The sequence below is a fragment of the Protopterus annectens genome, chromosome 5.part0 (genome assembly GCF_019279795.1).
Source record: "Protopterus annectens isolate FY-2018-M chromosome 5.part0, PAN1.0, whole genome shotgun sequence".
NCBI lineage: Eukaryota > Metazoa > Chordata > Ceratodontiformes > Protopteridae > Protopterus > Protopterus annectens.
In genome coordinates this window covers 1784674942-1784695397 of record NC_056735.1, presented here as the reverse complement: position 1 = coordinate 1784695397, position 20456 = coordinate 1784674942, and the positions used below count along the sequence as shown (strand labels likewise).

The 20456-nt window shown below is 41.6% G+C and overlaps 1 protein-coding gene across 4 annotated transcripts in view; it reads left to right on the top strand.

Annotated features, from left to right (window-relative positions):
• Nucleotides 1-20456, top strand: part of ESD (esterase D) — a 678542-nt gene that overhangs the window by 564897 nt on the left and 93189 nt on the right. The window lies entirely within an intron of this gene.

Sequence of the window (20456 nt, the reverse complement as noted above, 5' to 3'; positions counted from 1 at the left end):
ATGCTTTGTGCTAACAGCTCTCAACCAGTTTTGATTTGGTGGTGCATGCAGCTGCCAAGCTTGTTCCAGGAGAGCTGCTTTTTGAGTCACCTAGGATCAGACTAGTAGAACCTTGATTGAGGACTGTCCTCTTACACATCCTTACTCATGTGCTAACCATCTCTACCTCACTGAGGAGTGTTCATCAGGTCTTCTTCCTCAGAACTTGCACATGAGGGCCCAGATATCATTGAAATGGTGTATGCTTGCTTCAAATTTGTCACAGGTGCATGAATTCCACTACAGGGTACTGTAATGTGAAACCAGCAAAGGATATAGTGCAAGGCCATCTCCTTCAGACACACACCATGTTTGACTGGAAAACAATCTTTGCCAGTTTGTCACACAACACCCAGCTCCATCACTTGGATACAGACATTTATGTGATGCCTTGGTACTGAAAATGCCTTGCCATGAGATCACAACTGCAGTTAGTGGACATTGTGGTATCTTTTTCACTCAGGTTTGTTGAGATAGAGGATTCCAGAAGCTATTCTCTCCCAGATGGGGAGTTTGCTTCTCCTACCACTTCTATAGGTTGATCCCTTTGAAGAAGCCCTTTGCCTTCTGAAGCTTGGACTGGACTCGAGCCCCAATCCAACCTCCACAGAAATACTTTGCAGATAGTGGGGAAGAAGCTTGAAGTGCCTTGAATTGTTTCCATATGGCGCTGGCCATTAAGTAAACCTTTCAGGCAGCCTGAGGGTGCATAAACTCTGGCCTCCAAGAAGTTGGGCGCAGTCTACGGGTCTATGTTACAAGCTCGAAAGCTTAAAAGAATGAACGCTGTTTTATCGAGCTGTAAACATAGACACCACTAAAGAGCAAAAACACAGAACAGCGACCCCCCCCCCCCCCCCGGGGAAAAAAATCACTGGGCCGTTTTCGAGACTTTGCCATTTCCTCCTCTGTGGTGTGATCTTGAAGTTGGTATATTTAAGTGGGAGGTGAAGCCCCCCCACTTTATTTTGTGTTTGCATTTTTTTTTTTTGCGGAGCAGCAATATTTTTTTGTTTTGTTTTTTTTTTTTCCCTGGGGAAAAAAATCACTGTTCTGTGTCTTCGCTCTTTACTCGTGTCGATTGTTTTCAGCTCAGTAAAAGAGCATTTGCTCTTTTAAGCTTTTGAGCTTGTAATATAGACCCACAGGCTGCAAGCTTCTGCCTGAGTGAATAGAGCTGTTTGCAAAGTATTCTTCTGCTGATTCTTATGTGATCTCTTCAGTCCTGCATAGATCTCAGAAACCACAACACTTTTCTGACTTACAAGGTTACAATGAGCACAAAACTTTAGAACTCAATGATGAGAGATTGTACTGTGTACCACATTGCTGCTTAGGGCACATAACTATTTGTTGGGTCTGTCTTGAGCTCGAGTCCCACACGGTAAAGCAGGCAGTTGGAAAGCTTGAGAACATTCCTCATTGTGGACTTAAGAAATATCCATTGTAGATAGGTTAACTGACTCCAGAAGTCGCATATCATCCTGTGTGACCTTGACTGTTCACTTTGGCTAAGGATTAAGGTCAGGGAAGTGCACACAGTAAATAGACTAATGTGGCTGAGATTATTCTCCCTTAAGTAGGTGAGATATTTGGAACAATATCCCCGGATTGCCACTTCAGAGGAGAAACGTTTTTTGGTCATTCCACTGAGGATATTGTCAGTTCTCTCTCGAAGAAGAAAAAGTTGCCCCCTCAGCCCTGTGGATGATATTTGACCTCTTTTCGTGCTTCATTTTCTAAACCTAACAAATCCATAAAGTGAAAGGAGTGCTATCCCCTGCATGAAAAGACGAATTACTGTGCAGTAGCCTTCACCTGGCAGAATCTTCAAAGAGGACTGACCCACCAGCAGCCATACTGAACTGACTGTACAGTCTTCTGGAGACTGCCTGTGTGTGCTTTGGAGGGGACTCTCTTTTCACAGGCTTAGAGATCTATTGCACAGGGCCTTTGGATTGTAGAGTTAGTCTGTCTTGACCATATTCCTGTAGCTCCCTTGTCCTCCCCAGAAAAATCTTGTCTTACAGAAGACCAGATGTTCTTCGTCTTCCATTGCTGCAGTCCTGACTATTGGGTATAGTCCGCGTCCCAGTCGGCCCGAATACCAGAGTATAAGGCTGACGTCGGTCAGGGCGCATTAGACTGACGACAGTACGCCAGGGTACTAATGCGCATGACCGACGTCATATCCTCAGTCTTTTTTGCCGCATGGTCCGATGCAGAAGCAATTTTGCGAGTGCAGGTTGGCGTACTGAAATATTTCCGAAACCGGAGTTTCAGACCAAACAGAGTTGGCTAAGTACCCGCTAGAACATTTTGGTTTTTCTTGCCTCAGTATTTTACCGGATGTCAGAAAAGTGAATAACTGTATTTCTTGTGAAACAGATACCTCATAGGGATTATCATACCTTGTTTATACCTTGTTTTGATCCTGTGCACGTCTTTGTTGGTTGCCGCTCTTGTGCTAGGTTTAACAAACGCACTATTAAGAGGAGGTTAGACTGTGCCAGGTTAGTGTTTGGGAAGCGTTGCAATTATAAAATGCCGTCGGATGCTCCGACGCCCGCTTCCTCAAGAAGCGCAAGGATAAAACAGTGAAGCCTAGGGTTGAGGAACCGCAGTCCCGGACGCCGGTTCTTTGGAAGGCTCAGTGGAGCCGGAGGTTTTGCCAGGAGTTTCCATGGAGTCCCAGGCAGAAACTATACTCTTACAGGATGTGCCTTCTCAGGAGGTAGGCCAGGCTGAGGGGCTTCTCAGGTGACTGTTCTTCCCTCTCTTCCCAAGGTAGTTAGGGCCTCTCCTTCTGTTGCCAAAACTTCTATGAGAGGTAGGCCTACTTCAGCTTCAGTGGGGCTTCTCCTACCATTTCAGGTTCTGTACCTAAGAAACATATGCTTAAGATGGCAGAAGATTTGATTACTATGATTAGGGTTCTATGCCCCGCCTGATAAGAGGCCTAGGGTGGAATCTGAGTTTGAGAGTTTTGAACAGTGTTCTGAGGCTTCAGAATCTTCTGTGGAAGATTTGCAGGAGTATCCTACCTATTCTGATTCTGATGTGGATGATTCCACTCCTACAGCGTCTCCACCTGAGGATTTCTCATTTTCAGAGACTTTGCATTCCATGAGGGAGCACTTTAAATGGGAAGGCCAGGATTACTCTGACTCCAGGAAAAGGCTTAGGGAGTTCTTGTTTTACCCCAGCATAGGCCTTTAGCTATTCCTCCTGTGTTGAATGTGGTGGAAGATGTTTTGCAGAGGCTTCCCTGAACCCTGACTCTTTGCCTCCTGCTCCTGTTAAGCCTGATAGGTATTATAGGGTGCCCGAAGCTCATAAATATTTGTTTAAGAGTCCTAGGGCGACCCAGAAACTATTTCCCAGGGGCCTAAGGGTGTAAAAGCTTCTGTGGTTAAAAATCCTGTCCCCACTGATAAAGAGGCGAGGGCTTTGGATAGGTGGGGAAAGAAAGTGTATACTTCTTCCACTCTAGCCATGAGAGCTTTGAATTGTCAGTTTCACATGTTAAAATATCAGAATTACCTTCTTTCACAATTGAAATCTAAGGTGGAGGCTTTGGCGGAAGGTATTGAGTGTAAAGAGTTGCTGGATTTGGTTCATGTGTCCGAACAAGTGGGTAAGCATTCTTTGCAATGTGGTTTTGATGCTGTACAGGCCTCCTCGAGGGTGGCTGCTACCAGCTCTGTTCTTCATGAGGCATGCCTGGTTGAAGGATCAGAATTTAGCTGAGCATGTTAAGACAAGGATTTTGGATGCTCCTTTACAGTCTGATGTGTTGTTTGGTTCGCCTGTGGAAGCTGTTTTAAAGAAAATGGAGGACAAAGCTAAGTCTATGCAAACTGTTAAAGATTTTTGCAGGTGCAGCCACCAAGTTTAGTAGAAATTGGCCTGCTAAGGGGTGGACATATCCTGCTTATGATTCTCAGTCTAGGGGTAGGTCTAGACGTGGTAGGGGCAGGGCTCAAAAGTTCTTTTAGGCCTAGAACAGGAAGTTCACCTGCTCAGACTTCTGGTGAGGGCAGGGGTCAGTCCTTTCGTAAACAGACCCAATGACCTGTTTCTTCAGCTGCCAGCAGATTCACGCCTGGCAGCTCCTTTGGGGAAGACTGTCTCTTTCAAAGAAAATTGGGATTTAATTACTCAAGACAAATGGGTGTTGGATATCATTCACCACGGTTACAGATTTTATTTCCATACAATGCCCCTTTCAAAGGCATGCCAGACGTTCCTCCTCTACAAAGAAAGAGGCTCACAAGCAAGTTTTACAGTTACTTCACATAGGGGCCATTCAGCCAGTCCCTGTGTCAGAGAGGGGCCTAGGATTTTATTCTCGCCTGTTCCTTGTACCAAAGAAGGGGAACACGTGGAGGCCAATTTTGATTTATCTCCTCAACACGCTTTTGGACATTCCCAAGTTCAAGATGTTGACGTTACAACAGCTTTTACCTCTGCTGGGCAAAGATCACTGGATGGTAACTTTAGATCTCAAGGAAGCTTACCTTCATGTGCCTATAAGGCTAAGTTGCAGAAAGTATCTGCGTTTCGAGCTGGAAATTCTCATTATCAGTTCTCTGCATTGCCTTTGGCTTATCTACTGCGCCCAGAGTATTCACAAAGGTTCTGGCTCCAGTGATAGCTTACTTCAGGCTTCAAGAATTCAAATCTATCCTTACTTGGACGACTGCCTGATTCTGGCTCAAGAAAAGGAAGACCTTCTACAGCATCTGGAATATGTTATAGCAGTGCTAAGATGCCTAGGGTATTCTGTGAACGAAATAAAGTCCAGTCTAGTACCCTCTCAAGACATGTGCTTTCTGGGTGTAAGACTGAATACAGCAGCCCAGATGGCCATTTTAACCCCGGACAAACAAAAGAGTCTGTCACTTTACTTCCATCAACTATCTCATCAGTCCGTGCTGACTGCAAGGACAGTCCTTCAAGCATTAGGGTTCATGGCATCTTGTATTCTGGTGCTTCCCAATGCCAAACTGCATATGAGGAAACTACAATGGTATCTCAAAATGTATGGACACAGCACTGCCAGGATTTGGACACTGTCATTCAAATAATACCTTGCATTCAAAAGGAATTTTTGTGGTGGGCTCAGGAATGTCACCTAAACAAGGGACTCTCTGTGACCCGGCCAGAGGCAAGTCAGATTCTAACGACAGATGCCTCGGACATTGCTTGGGAGCTCATCTAAATGGAAAGTGGATACAAGACAAGTGGCCTGCCAGACTACAGCATCTACATATCAACATGAAGGAGATGTTAGCAGTCCAGTTTGCATTAATGGCTTTCAAGGAGTTACTTCTTCCAGGGCAGGTGTTGATTCTAACAGACAACACAACTGTCATGTGGTACATCAACAAGCAAGGGGAACACATTCTTATCCTCTATGCAGGCAAGCAATGATTTTATGGGAGACTGCGCTGCTTGCAACTAACTCTTCAGGCAAGGTTTCTGCCAGGAGCACAGAACTCCTTAGCAGATGTGTTAAGCAGACAAATCATGGATCCCCACGGTGGAAATTGGATCTTCATGTATTTCAGAAACTGACAGTGTCATGGGGAACTCCAGACATAGATCTGTTCGCTTCTCCACTAAACCACCAGCTGCCAAAGTATTGCACAAAGGGGTTTCATCACACAGCTTGGAAAGTGGATGCTCTGTCTTTCAGTTGGAAAACCTTCATGTGTATGCCTTTCCACCTCTACCGCTTCTTCCAAAGGTACTATTAAAGGTCAGACAAGACAGGCCAAGGATGATTTTGATAGCTCCAGATTGGCCTCGGCAACACTGGTACCCACTTCTACGGAGTCTGGTAAAGAAGCCTCCATGGCCTTTACCTCTGATTCCTCATCTGTTATCTCAGAAGGACGGTCATCTGCTCAATGTCAAGCTTCAATCTCTTCATCTCACAGCCTGGCATATTCTGTGTTGAAACACAGCAGGTCTCAACTTCCTCAACAAGTTTTAAATGTGATTATGGAAGCTAGAAGGCCTAGTACTAGGAGAGTGTACGCAGAAAAATGGAAGAGATTTTATTTTGGAGTACAGCAAAGCATTTGGACATTTCAGAGCCTAATTTGAGGTGGCTCTTCAATATCTTACTGAATTATTGGACAAAGGTTTGTCCTTCTCTTCCATAAAGATTCATGCTGCAGCAATTTCAGCTCACTATGATTGTGACCCACCTTTGTTTTCACATCCTTTGTTCAAGCAGTTTCTTAGAGGGGCAAAGAATATAAGACCCCACGTGAGAGCTCCTACTCCTGCTTGGGATCTCAATTTTGTGTTGGAAAAACTTACTCTACAACCTTTTGAGCCTGCAGCTACTGCTGAATTGAAATATTTGTCATGGAAGACTGCTTTTCTGTTGGCTATTACTTCTGCAAGAAGGGTGTCTGAGTTGCAGGCCCTTATGGCAGTAGAGCCCTTTTGATTTTCCATAAGGACAGGGTATCATTACGTACTAATCCTTCCTTTATGCCTAAGGTGGTTTCTAGTGTGGCTTTAAACCAAACTATTCATTTGCCTACGTTTTTGCAGATCCTCAAAATAAAGGGGAAAAGATTTTGCACACTTTAGATGTACACAGGCAATTGCGTTATTATTTGAGCAGGACTAAGAATTTTAGGCAGTCTCAGCAGTTACTTGTTTCTTTTGCTTTGAGTTCACAGGGCAAGCCTGTGTCAAAACAAACTATTTCTAGGTGGATTGGCTTTGCATTGCATTTTGTTATTCCCATCATGGCAAGGAGATTCCAGCTGGGATTAGGCCTCATTCCACTAGGGCTACTGCCACTTCAACAGCATTTCTAAGGGGTGGCAACTAAGGATATTCTGGAAGCAGCTACTTGGAGTTCAGTGCATACTTTCTCTAGGCATTATCACCTTCCTATATACTCTAAGACTAGGGCTGGTTTGCCACAGCTGTTTTACAAGGCATGTTGTCAGCTCCTGCTGCTTTATAATTTGCCAGCCTCCCTTACCTCTGCTTTGGGATTCTACCCAATAGTCAGGACTGCAGCAATGGAAGCCGAAGAACATAGTACAGTTTTGTAGCAACCATAAATGTAGATGTTCGAGGGTTCCATTGCTGCAGTCCAATTTACTCCCTCCTTCCCCTCTGTGTTTAGGGGTGGTTGTGTAGGTGAGTTTACATGCTTATATTTTATATATATATATATATTGTTGTATATATTATACATGTTTTTGGTGCAGGTTGTTTTGGGACTTGTCTTTTTGGGTCTTCTGACATCTGGGGCAAGAAAAGACTGAGGATATGACGTCGGTCATGCGCATTAGTACCCTGACGTACTGACGTCAGTCTAATGCGCCCTGACCGACGTCAGCCTTATACTCTGGTATTCGGGCCGACTGGGACGCGGACTATACCCAATAGTCAGGACTGCAGCAATGGAATCCTCGAACATCTACATTTATGGTAGGTACAAAACTGTACTTTTATCTTAGTGGCACTCATGGGACATGCTCAGTCTCTTTGCTCAGGAGGGCCATAGAGGTTTTCCAATTTCAGTCCAGAAGGAGTTCATTGTGTTGCAGATGCTCACCCTTAACTGGCTTGTGCCGTTATTCCCAGCACTCACCTGAGAGATGGCACTTGACACGACGGACATATTTTGCTGCATCAGTTGGGGACCTCACAGGCAAATCCATTTTTCAATCAGGAAAATTTTCTGTTGTACAAAATTTTAATGCATAGCCTTTCTTCAGTTTGTAATGTCTTTTACAGTGCTATTTGCTGTAGTGATGGACATTTTGCAGAAGAACCATCCACACAGTACTTCACTTGGATGCCTTGTTACTATTGTCCTCCTCATCAGACCTCTAGGGAAATGTATCTGTGATTGGTGCTGCCTGGGCTGCACTATGTGGAGATCATCAAGAACTGAGCTAAGTTCTCAGTGATCATATCTCAAATTTAGCTTAAGCTGCCACACTAGCTCCCTATATTCTAGGGTAGCTTCCCAATCCCCACCTCTCGAGTCCCTATTGATCTGTTCCAGAATCATGAATTTAAAATTGTTGTTGGGACATGTAAGGGAATGTTTAAAAAGAGCATTTGTTTCCTTGTTTTTGCCCATCTCATAAAAATGTTCATACATTCTTCTCTTAATTTCCCTTTCTGTCTTTCCCACATAAAAACTTTTGCAAAACATGCACACAGCTAAGTATACCACCCCTCTTGAATTGCATGTAAAATGCATGGGAGAATCGACTCTCATCTTTCTGGAAGGTAGGTATATGCCTTTACCATTCAAAATTGCATGGCATTGTTGGCATGCACCACATTTAAATGTACCAGGTTTTTTTGAATTATCTAAACTTGACTTTCTTTCGAACATGTGCTTCAAGTTAACACCCTTCTTTCTAATAAATTTCGGTCTGTTCGGATCTGTCTGTACACATATACATTTATCTTTATACTTACACACAGATGTATATTGCACATTCATTTTACTGCCCAGAGTATGGTTTACAGGCTTATTTTAGTGACCTTTTATTCACAAGCATGTAATTATGTAAAAACATGGTAAAATGTTCTGTTTTTTGGTAAAAAAAATTTTTTAAGTGTTTAATTCGCAGAAACATTAGCAATATTATTAAATTATTAAATAAGGGGCACAACAGTGGGTAACTAAAAAGTTTTTAATTGTTCAATACTGTGTAATGAATGGATTTAAATGTTGAATATTTTATTCAAATATTTTTTAATTAATGTATGATTCAATTTAGTTTTAATTGATTATTAAATTGTTTAATTGATTGCAAGCAGCTATTTAAGTCAAGATGGTAGAATGGTTCAACAACTTGATAAAGCTAGGAACATCCTAGCGAAAGCGCTTGTATTACGTGATTTCTTTGGTGTGTTTTTACATTAAAGACCAGTTTGTGGATTTACTTGAACTTGGTGGTGTCAGCTCTGTGGTCGGTCATTTGTTTTTGGTCCTGCTCTTTGGTTTTATTGGATTGTGTTACGGCGTTATGGCTGCTGAAGCGGACACCTTCGATCCGGTTGAAACACCAGAAATTTTGAAAAATGCTGATTCCGATGCTCCGGTAACTCGAGCGGAGTTCAATTCTGTGTTAGCAGCTTTATCTGAGATTACAAAGCTCCTGAAAAGAAGCGAACCGGATGCGGATGTAGTGGTGGTAAGCCAGCAGCGCGCAGCACACGCTACAAGCAGGTTTGGTGGAGCTTGCTCGGGCACTAATGCGTTTGGACTAGCAAACGGCTCTGATGGAAATCTTAATGGAAGGACAGTTGGTGATGTGGGATCGGTTCGAGCTGAACGGTCCAACGACATGGAGAGGAATAATGCCTCAAGAACTGATAAAAAACAGCAACGCAAGGATTTTTGTTTTGAGGACTGGATGGAGCGACAGTTCTCATTTACTAAAGGTACTGTTCAATCTAGTAAGACAAGCAACATTGAGCTAGAGCTTGATGAATTAAAAAAGAAACTGTATGCCCTAAAAAACAACCAAATTGAAGTGGATTATCTGAAAGAATGCGTAAATGTAAAACGCATTCCAAAAGGCTTAAGAATGTTTAAATTTCCGAACAATGTTCAAGTGGGAACACCGTATTATTTTAAATTATGTGATATTTTCAACAGGGCAGGGGTTGAAATGCTAACTGTCATGATTGAAGAGTACGAAGGAAAGCAAAAAGTTCTTACAAACGATTTAAATGTATTAAATAATAATATAGTAACTGATTCTAACTTTTTGTCTATTAAGCTTGATTACAGTAAAGCATTTGATGAGGTTGATGCTTTTTGTAACAAAGTGATTAACAGAAAAATACGTAAACTTGAGAGAGACCTACATGAATACAGGGAGGGGGTGGCTTATCCCCTATTTAGGCAACCCAGGGCTGAGTCCCAGAATGTGAACAACACAGAAAATCCTACATCTAATAACTGGGGGGGGGGAGAACAACCAAGGAGAAGTGAAAGACTGGCTGGCAAAGAACGAAAAGGGTCGGTACAGGATTTTCACCAACCTCCAGGCAAAGCAGTGGAAGCAGAAGCAACAGGGGCTACGCTTTTGGAACACATGAGCTTTGCATGGCTTCTGACACCTCAAGGGTAGGAAATGAGAACACGCCTGTAGGCAGGAATAACGATCTGGAAAGGAGAGGTAAAAATTAATGAACAATAGTAAGCTCCAAGCATGGAGCATGTACTTTACACACAAAGTCTAGCTTCACTATTTATAACTATACAGAGACTGTAATTGATGATATTGCCTTTGATGTATTTACAAAAGGGTTGCATTTTGTTCCATTTAAAAACTGTAACATACCCCTTTAATTGATGTCAGGTTATTTACCAGAAGTCTCAATTTACAGCATTTATTTAAACAGCAAACACGTATATCTTCTGATTTGGACAGAAAAAGTTTATACAATCCCCCCATGCATTTGTTAATCAAGCTTTTTGAACAGCTGGTAGAGGATGATCTTAGGAATTTACAGTACATTCAGTCTGGTAAATCCAATTTTCAGCAAGTGGAGTTTGATTTTATTCAAATGTTAAAGAATGAAAAAATAAGGGTTATGAAGCCCGATAAAGGGGGGGGGGGGCATTGTCCTTATGTATGAGAATAACTATGATGAGCATCTTCATCAAATGTTGCAGGACGATAGTCAATATATACCGGTCTCTAGAAATGAATTGCATATTTGTTGGTCCAAGATTAAGTACTCTTTAAATGATCACTTATGGCAAGGGGTCATTAATGAAAAACTGTTCAATTTTTTGCTTGTCCCAAAACCTAGGTCCCCCATAATATTTGGGATTCCCAAAACGCACAAAGGGCTTGACCCTTTACCATTTAGACCAATTGTGGCGGGTAGTGGAGGCATAACAGAACCACTATCAAAATTTATTGAGCATGTAGCAAAAAAATACGCACATTTGTTAAGCTATGTGTGTAAGGATTCTTGGGAATTCTTACAAAAGGTTCCATGCAACAGTTTTGAGCCAGACACATTGATGGTAACCATTGACATAAAAGATTTGTTTCCAAGTATACCTCATGACACTGGATTGCAATGGTTTGGTGAATTTTTTATGAAGGAAACAGATTTGGGTCCAAATTTAACAAATTTAATTGTGGAATTCATGGGTACAGTGTTGGAAAATAACGTTGTATTTTTCAATGGGGAATTTTTCAAGCAGCTCAAGGGGGTAGCAATGGGGGCACCTTGTGCCACCATTTACGCCAACATTATTCTTCACAGATGGGAGCATGAGAATGTATTTACACCCCCTTGGAATCAGCACTTGCTCTTCTATAGAAGGTTTCTGGATGACATATGCATCCTTTGGAGGGGCACCCAGGATAGTTTATCCGAATTTCTAATTCATATAAATAATTCAACTAACTTCCTGAAATTCACCCATGCAACAGAATTGCATGAATTGCATTATCTGGATGTGAATTTATACAAAGACTACAGCAACAAAACTTTTCAATCGAAAATTTATCGCAAGGCCTCATTTTCGAACTCGTTTCTGCATTTCCAAAGTGCCCACCCTTTTTCCCAAAAAAAGGGGATTCTTAAAGGCCAATTGATCAGGGCCTCAAGAATGTGCAGCGCAGTGAAGGATTTTCAAAATGAGGTCATGGTGTTGCAAAAAATGTTTTTGGAAAGGGGTTACCCCTTGGATTTATTTCAGGTTTTATATAATGAAGTGAACAGCAAAAGAGGTACATTGTATTCCCCTTTATTGGGAAAAGAGTCTACAAGGGATCAACTAGTTGTTGAAAAAGATAAGATTAATGAAAAAAACAATGAATTCATGGGACCTAAATTTATATATACCTTTTGTAGTCAAGCAGATGACATAGAGAGAACAATTACAAAGTTTTGGCCACTTTTAACAGCACATGAAGAATTCAAAAGCATTCTACCGAACAGACCGAAATTTATTAGAAAGAAGGGTGTTAACTTGAAGCACATGTTCGAAAGAAAGTCAAGTTTAGATAATTCAAAAAAACCTGGTACATTTAAATGTGGTGCATGCCAACAATGCCATGCAATTTTGAATGGTAAAGGCATATACCTACCTTCCAGAAAGATGAGAGTTGATTCTCCCATGCATTTTACATGCAATTCAAGAGGGGTGGTATACTTAGCTGTGTGCATGTTTTGCAAAAGTTTTTATGTGGGAAAGACAGAAAGGGAAATTAAGAGAAGAATGTATGAACATTTTTATGAGATGGGCAAAAACAAGGAAACAAATGCTCTTTTTAAACATTCCCTTACATGTCCCAACAACAATTTTAAATTCATGATTCTGGAACAGATCAATAGGGACTCGAGAGGTGGGGATTGGGAAGCTACCCTAGAATATAGGGAGCTAGTGTGGCAGCTTAAGCTAAATGCAGCAAGCTGGCCTGGTTTAAACGACACTATCAGCATAAAACCCATTCTAAAATTAAGAAGGGCCAGATTATAAATAAATTATTTTTATTACTGGCACTAGGTTCATGCATAGCCACAAGTTTTCTCGGTAGACTGTACTAGGATATGAATATGGCTTGATTTGCTTAGGCATATGTTTTTCCTTTTTCTCCTGGTTGTTGTTCATTTCGATGTATTTTTTTGTGTTACAACTGGATCTGTCTGTACACATATACATTTATCTTTATACTTACACACAGATGTATATTGCACATTCATTTTACTGCCCAGAGTATGGTTTACAGGCTTATTTTAGTGACCTTTTATTCACAAGCATGTAATTATGTAAAAACATGGTAAAATGTTCTGTTTTTTGGTAAAAAAATTTTTTTAAGTGTTTAATTCGCAGAAACATTAGCAATATTATTAAATTATTAAATTATTAAATAAGGGGCACAACAGTGGGTAACTAAAAAGTTTTTAATTGTTCAATACTGTGTAATGAATGGATTTAAATGTTGAATATTTTATTCAAATATTTTTTAATTAATGTATGATTCAATTTAGTTTTAATTGATTATTAAATTGTTTAATTGATTGCAAGCAGCTATTTAAGTCAAGATGGTAGAATGGTTCAACAACTTGATAAAGCTAGGAACATCCTAGCGAAAGCCATTACGTGATTTCTTTGGTGTGTTTTTACATTAAAGACCAGTTTGTGGATTTACTTGAACTTGGTGGTGTCAGCTCTGTGGTCGGTCATTTGTTTTTGGTCCTGCTCTTTGGTTTTATTAAACCTAACATATCCATAAAGTGAAAGGAGTGCTATCCCCTGCATGAAAAGACGAATTACTGTGCAGTAGCGTTCACCTGGCAGAATCTTCAAAGAGGACTGACCCACCAGCAGCCATACTGAACTGACTGTACAGTCTTCTGGAGACTGCCTGTGTGTGCTTTGGAGGGGACTCTCTTTTCACAGGCTTAGAGATCTATTGCACAGGGCCTTTGGATTGTAGAGTTAGTCTGTCTTGACCATATTCCTGTAGCTCCCTTGTCCTCCCCAGAAAAATCTTGTCTTACAGAAGACCAGTTTATCTTAGTGGCACTCATGGGACATGCTCAGTCTCTTTGCTCAGGAGGGCCATAGAGGTTTTCCCATTTCAGTCCAGAAGGAGTTCATTGTGTTGCAGATGCTCACCCTTAACTGGCTTGTGCCGTTATTCCCAGCACTCACCTGAGAGATGGCACTTGACACGACGGACATATTTTGCTGCATCAGTTGGGGACCTCACAGGCAAATCCATTTTTCAATCGGGAAAATTTTCTGTTGTACAAAATTTTAATGCATAGCCTTTCTTCAGTTTGTAATGTCTTTTACAGTGCTATTTGCTGTAGTGATGGACATTTTGCAGAAGAACCATCCACACAGTACTTCACTTGGATGCCTTGTTACTATTGTCCTCCTCATCAGACCTCTAGGAAATGTATCTGTGATTGGTGCTGCCTGGGCTGCACTATGTGGAGATCATCAAGAACTGAGCTAAGTTCTCAGTGATCATATCTCAAAGGTTCAGTTTTATAGACAGAGTTTGACACCATCTATTGCTAGTCATCTTTGCTCTTGGATGGTGTCTGGAGCTTTTTGCTGAGTATTTAAGAGCAAATCTCAGAGCCAATGGCCAACTTCTGCTGCATCTTCTAGGCCTGATGACCAGTGCATTGTTTATGATGCTGTTTGCATTTATGAGGATAAGTTTTGTTGCAATGGGTTATGAGGTGCAAGTGACTACACTCACCTGGCCAGATTCTGCAGTGGTGAAAGTCTTCACCAACCTCATAGTGGGTTTTACCTTTCTTCAACCAAACCTGGTACAGATTGAGGTAATAGATACTTTCACTTCTGTGCTGTGAAGTTCACTTAGTCTCTGAGGGTAACCTGAAAAGATGGATCTGTGTCAACCAGTTGAAGTGAAGAGCAGTCTTTGTCTTCTTGGTCCTTAAGGGCTTTGAGACATAGCTTTCTGAGCTGTTGTGGGCAGACAGCTAGTCCAATGGACCTAAATAGGCAAGGAAGCACAAAAATCATTCTGAATATCATTATCACTGACCCCAAGGGAAATTACATTCCTTGGGTAAAGCATCAAAATTATCTGTCCATCGCGTTAGCCCACAGTCCTTCACTTCACAAACACGTTGACCACCTCCATACACAACTGTGTTTCATACAAAATTTCAAATATGTTAACTGACAAAGCTAAGCATGCTTATGATACAAATGTTCTGTTACATAGAATTGAATACATCCTCCTAATTAGTGCACTGAGCTCTGCTCATAATATTGGAATAATTTAGTGTACCAAGAACAGGGCGGCCACGGTGGTGCAGCGGTTAGCTATGCTGCCTGACAGTAAGAGGTTCTCCGGTTCGATTCTCTGCTGGGGTGCCTTCTGTGCGGAGTTTGCATGTCCTCCCTGTGGTTGCATGGGTTTCCTCTGGGTGCTGTGATTTCCTCCCACATCCCAAAGACATGCAGTAGGTGGATTGGACACTGTAAATTGGCCCTAGGGTGTGTGTGTGTGTGTGTGTGTGTGTGTGTGTGTGTGTGTGTGTGTGTGTGTGTGTGTGCCTTCTGTGCAAGGTTGGGCAACTCGACACTGTAAAACTCCACTGCCAATCATGAGCGGACAGATGATCTGCTGTGGCAACCCCTAACCAGGAAAAGCCGAAAGAAGAAGAAGTGTACCGAGAACAAAATTCTCAAATTTATTAACATAACTAATAGAGAACTTGCCTCTTACCTTCCCGTGTTTGGTGTTTCTCATGCTCATAGTATTGAAAGTTTTTAATGTAGGGGGGATGGGTTACTATCCTGAAGGCTATAATTAGATCTACTACTGTACTCTGAAGGCTGTAATTAGTTTTACTGCTGTACTTCTGTTCCACAATGCTTTCTCTTTAATTATTTTATTGAGGTATGTCAAGTTTGTTCTATGTCAATGTTATGTGGTATGCACTATCATGTATATTTGTTTCCTTAATGCAATTTTTATTATTGTTTACTGCTATTTAATTAGGTGTGCTTTTTTAGAATTTCTTTGTGTGTGGTTTATGCCTTGATGGCCTGCCTCATGGGAGTAAAGGGTCCTCAGATCAGCCGTCTTACCCATTTAACAAAAAGTATTAAGCTTTGCCTCTTGTTCAGGGAGAAGATGCATTTTCCCATTCTCATGGGAATGAACAAACTTTAGGACTCCAAAAAAGACGCTGATGGCTGTAGACTCCAAAAAAGGCCTTTACTAGTGCAAAAACACAAGCGCTTTCACAAATGAGCTTCCTCAGGTGTACATAAAGCACTATTGAAACACACCTTTTATATCAAAAAATAAGTCACATGACACAAAGCTGACAAAACCTCTAAATATAAAAATATAAAATATATAAAAAATATATATAAAAACATGTTCAAAAAATGTATCTACATTTAATACATATAAAATACTAAACATATAAAAAACAACATATTAGACACTCAAAAAAATCATCTTTTCAACGGCCTCTTCTTCAATCTTGGTCTTGAAGGAATACACTCATTAAGACCATGCCCCTCAGTGCTTCTCAATTTGGTGATCCATATAGCTTCTAAATTCTCAGTCCTATTATACATATCACCCTGTCTAGGACTCTCATAGAGTAAACTGATAACTCTGAAACTAAACACATGTAAATCATTCGTACTAGAGACGTGCTTGGCAAGTGCATTAGATCTGCTGCACTTCCTTATGTTATAAACAGGTTCCCTAAGATGTCTATCTGTCTTGCCAACATAGAATTTGGCACAAACCCTGCAACTAGCAAGGTAAGTAACATGTTTACTGTCACATGTTCAGTTCACTGTTGCAGTCATTACACTTGGATTATCCCGCTGGCAGGCTACTCGCAGTCGGCCTGAATTCCAAAGTTCTGGTCCGGCGTCTGTTGCTGTCGCCTCTTCCCTGACGTCAGTGCGCCAGGGGTATAAAAGATGCAGCCGACGCCATTTTCTTCAGTCTTTCTTGCTGCGCAGTACCTGAAGCAAAAGCAGTTCGCAAGTGCTGGTCGGCCGACTCCTGAGATTTTCGAAATTGAATTTCAGATCCGAAGTCTTCTATAAAGCTAAGTACCCCGTTGGGGAAACTTTTTTCTTGCTCCAGACCGATGTCAGAAAAAGTTAACAATTGTATTTCTTGTGGGAAGCAAATACCTCATAAGGATTTCCATTCTTACTGTATTCCTTGCCTAGGCCCTGACCACGATGTAGCTCTAGTTGTCGGTTTTGTGCTAAATTTAACCAACGCACTATTAAGCGTCGGTCCGATTTTGCTTTTCATTATTTTGGCTGAAGGTTTAACTATATAATGCCGTCGCAACAACCGATGACCGGAATTCATAAAAAGCGCAAGGAAAACGAAAAGGGCAGGCATCCGAGGTCCAAAACAGATGACGAAGCCTCTTCTAGGCCAGTTGCCGGTTCTCAGTGAGGTGCTTTCGCAGCCCCTGACACCCGCTACCTCAGAGCCACAGGCCGCCTTTGACTCCCATGTGGAGACAGCTAGGCCTCTGGATACTCAAGGTATTGGGCCTTTGGAAACTAATCCCTCAGATGGGTCCGGAGCCGCTGAGCAGGCATCGGCTTCTGAGGGTGTTTTCAGACCTACACAACTTTATATCAAGCCAACTTCAGTGTCAAAGACAAAGACTAGAACAGTTTTAAAGACAAGGAAACAAGTACAGCATTCTCCAGGACAGACTTCCATGCCTAAGAAACAGATGCTCAAAATGGCCGAAGACCTAATTACTTTGATCAGGGGTTCCCACCCCCCCACCCCCGATAAGAGGCCTAGGCAAGATACTGAATATGATTCCTCTGATCAGGTTTCCATTTCCTCTGACTCTTCTTCAGAACAGGGATACTCTATTCCTCCCTATGAGGATTCTGATGCTGAAGAATCTGTTCCTTCAGCTTCTCCTCCTGAGGATTACTCTTTTGGGAAAACCCTGCATACCATGAGGGAGCATTTCCACTGGGAGAGCCAAGATTACTCAGATTCTAAGAAAAGGCTCCAAGACTTTCTTCTACTACCTCAGCACAGACCTCTTGCTATTCCACCTGTTCTAGACATTGTAGATGATGTATTTTCAGAGTCCGGCCTGTCTCCCGACTCTTTACCTCCTGCACCTGTTAAGCCAGACAGATACTACAGGGTTCCAGATTCTCATAAATTTCTATATAAAACCCTGCTGCTGACTCAGAAACCATTTCTCAGGGTCCCAAAAGGGTCAAGGCTGCTACTGCAAAAAAACCTGCCCCCTCAGATAGAGATTCTAGGGCAGTGGACAGATGGGGGGAAAAAGTTTACACTTCTGCTACCTTGGCTGTAAGGGCTTTAAATTATCAGTTTCATATGCTTAAATATCAGCAATACTTAATGTCTCTGTTAAAACATAAAATATTGACAAATTCTGAATGTTCTGAGAACAAGGAATTGCAGGATTTATTGCATGCAGCTGAACAAGTGGGAAAACATACTTTGCAATGTGATTATGATTCACTGGAGGTCTCTTGCAGGGCCGCTGTAACAGGTTCTGTTATCAGAAGGCATGCTTGGTTAAAGGAACAGACTCTGCCTGATCATGTTAAATCAAAATTATTGGATGCTCCATTACAGCATGATACTTTCTTTGGTGTTAAGGCAGAAGAGGTGTTGAAAATGGAGGATAAAGCTAAATCTATGCAGACAGTGAAGGATTTCTTACAGGTACAGCCACCCAGATTTAGCAGGAACTGGCCTAAGAATTGGTCCTTTCCCTTGTCAGACAGGCCACAAAGAGGCAGATACAGATGCCCTAGAGGCAGACAACAGCCCCAGGGCTCATACAGGCCCAAACAATGGGGTGCTTCTATCTCCAAAAGCGGAGAAGACAAATCACAACCATATAGGAAACAGTCCCAATAACTTCCCTCTGCCAATGCCAAGCACTTATCTTTTGGCAGCACCCTTAGGGGGAAAACTAGCACTTTTTTCACAAAATTGGCACATGATCACTCAAGACAAATGGGTCCTAAATATAGTCTCTCAGGGCTACAGGTTCCACTTTCATACCCTTCCAAAGGCACAAGGTATGCCAGACCTGCCACACAATCAATGGGCAGAGGCACAAAAACAAGTTTCATCTCTCATGGACATGAGGGCCATTCAACCTGTGCCACAACAAGAGCAGAGACAAGGATTCTACTCGAGACTTTTCTTAGTACTGAGAAAGAACAAAGCATGGAGACCAATTCTGGACCTGTCCATTCTAAATACTTTTCTGGATGTTCCGAAATTCAAAATGTTGACTCTGCATCAGCTTCTGCCCATTCGTCCAATGCACAGAGATTGACATTTAGTGAAAAGAGCGTATTCCATAGTAAGGGAGATTCCACCTTGTGATTCTAACAAGCAAGAAATGAACCATCTGTAAAATAGTTAAACATAAAAAGTTGTGAGTGGCTCTAAATAGTGTGTGTGTGTGTGTGTGTGTGTGTGTGTGTGTGTGTGTGTGTGTGTGTGTGTGTGGCCCTGTAGCCCACTTAAAATTTGTGAGAGTTTGATTATGCTGGCCATTATTAGGCACAGCATTGTCTACACCTGGCACCTGATTCTTTCATATCCCCCTCAGAGGCCAGCCATGAGAGAACAGATTCTCAAGACTTCCAGTCTGCAACACATTTTAACTGTATTACACAGCAGGTTCTAAGCATCCCCACTAATGGTCAACAGGTGCATACCACTAGGGAATTTTCTTCTGTGAGCACCCCCTCCATTGTTTGTACAGAAGCTAGAGGCTTCAAGTGACAGGAGCATCATGATTTCAGCAAGTTGGGACAGAACCAAGTTCTGTGGGCCTCTGAGTTTTATGCCAGGGGAAAGACTCCTGTTCTTGGCACATTCTTCTCATCTACTTTTGTCTTCCATGGCCTCCTGCCATTTAAGTTACAAGTGTTTTTGCTGGAAAAAAAATGCATTGCATCATAAGAGAGGATATTCATCCTCCCACCCTTTAAGGGGGATCTTTCATTTTTGTAGTACAGCTCATCATCTGGTTTGGATGTCAAGGAAGAGAACCTTTTTTATTCAGCTGAGCTTTGTTGTCTACCTGAAGATGGATTAACCCAGACAAACGACAGGTGCCACGGCTTGAAAGTCAGTTCCAAGGAATGTTATAATAGCACTGTTGGGGAAGTCAGCCACACAAGGAAATTACACACACCCTAAGAGTATACCCAGTAGTCAGGGATGTTGTTACTTGTGTAGATCGCATCCAGGCGTTCAACCACCATTAGTCTAAGGTAGTAAGAAAGTAATTCTGTGTTGCAAAACTTATAAGCACAATATCTGATTAAGGGGACAGACAAAAATATAAGAAATGGAAGAGAGATGAGAAATGGAAGCGATGTTGAATTACAAATTTGAAAACTGAAATAAGCTGGACAAACATATCAAGCATAGTATGAGACAAGATCAAGAAAATTTATGAGCGATACTGAACATAATAGGAAACCTTTTTTATAGATGCATAACATGTGGAAGGAGTAAAGACGCACAAATTGATAAACTGTACAGATTTTAAAATTTATTCTCAAGACACAGCAGATTATAGATGTATTTACAAAATCTTATTCAAAACAGTTTGGCTCCACAAAAGGTGCGATAAGTTGTCCTAGTAACATCCATGTAACCCCAGATACTGGAATCAAATTAGATTATATTGAAAACAAACTGAGCAAACTGGATCCAAACAAAGCACAGGGAGGAGACAGAATTAGTAACAATGACCTGAGAACACTTCAGCAAGAACTTATAGTATAATTATATCTATTATTCACTACATCATGTAAATATGGGGAGATTCCTCAAGATTGGAGACATGCG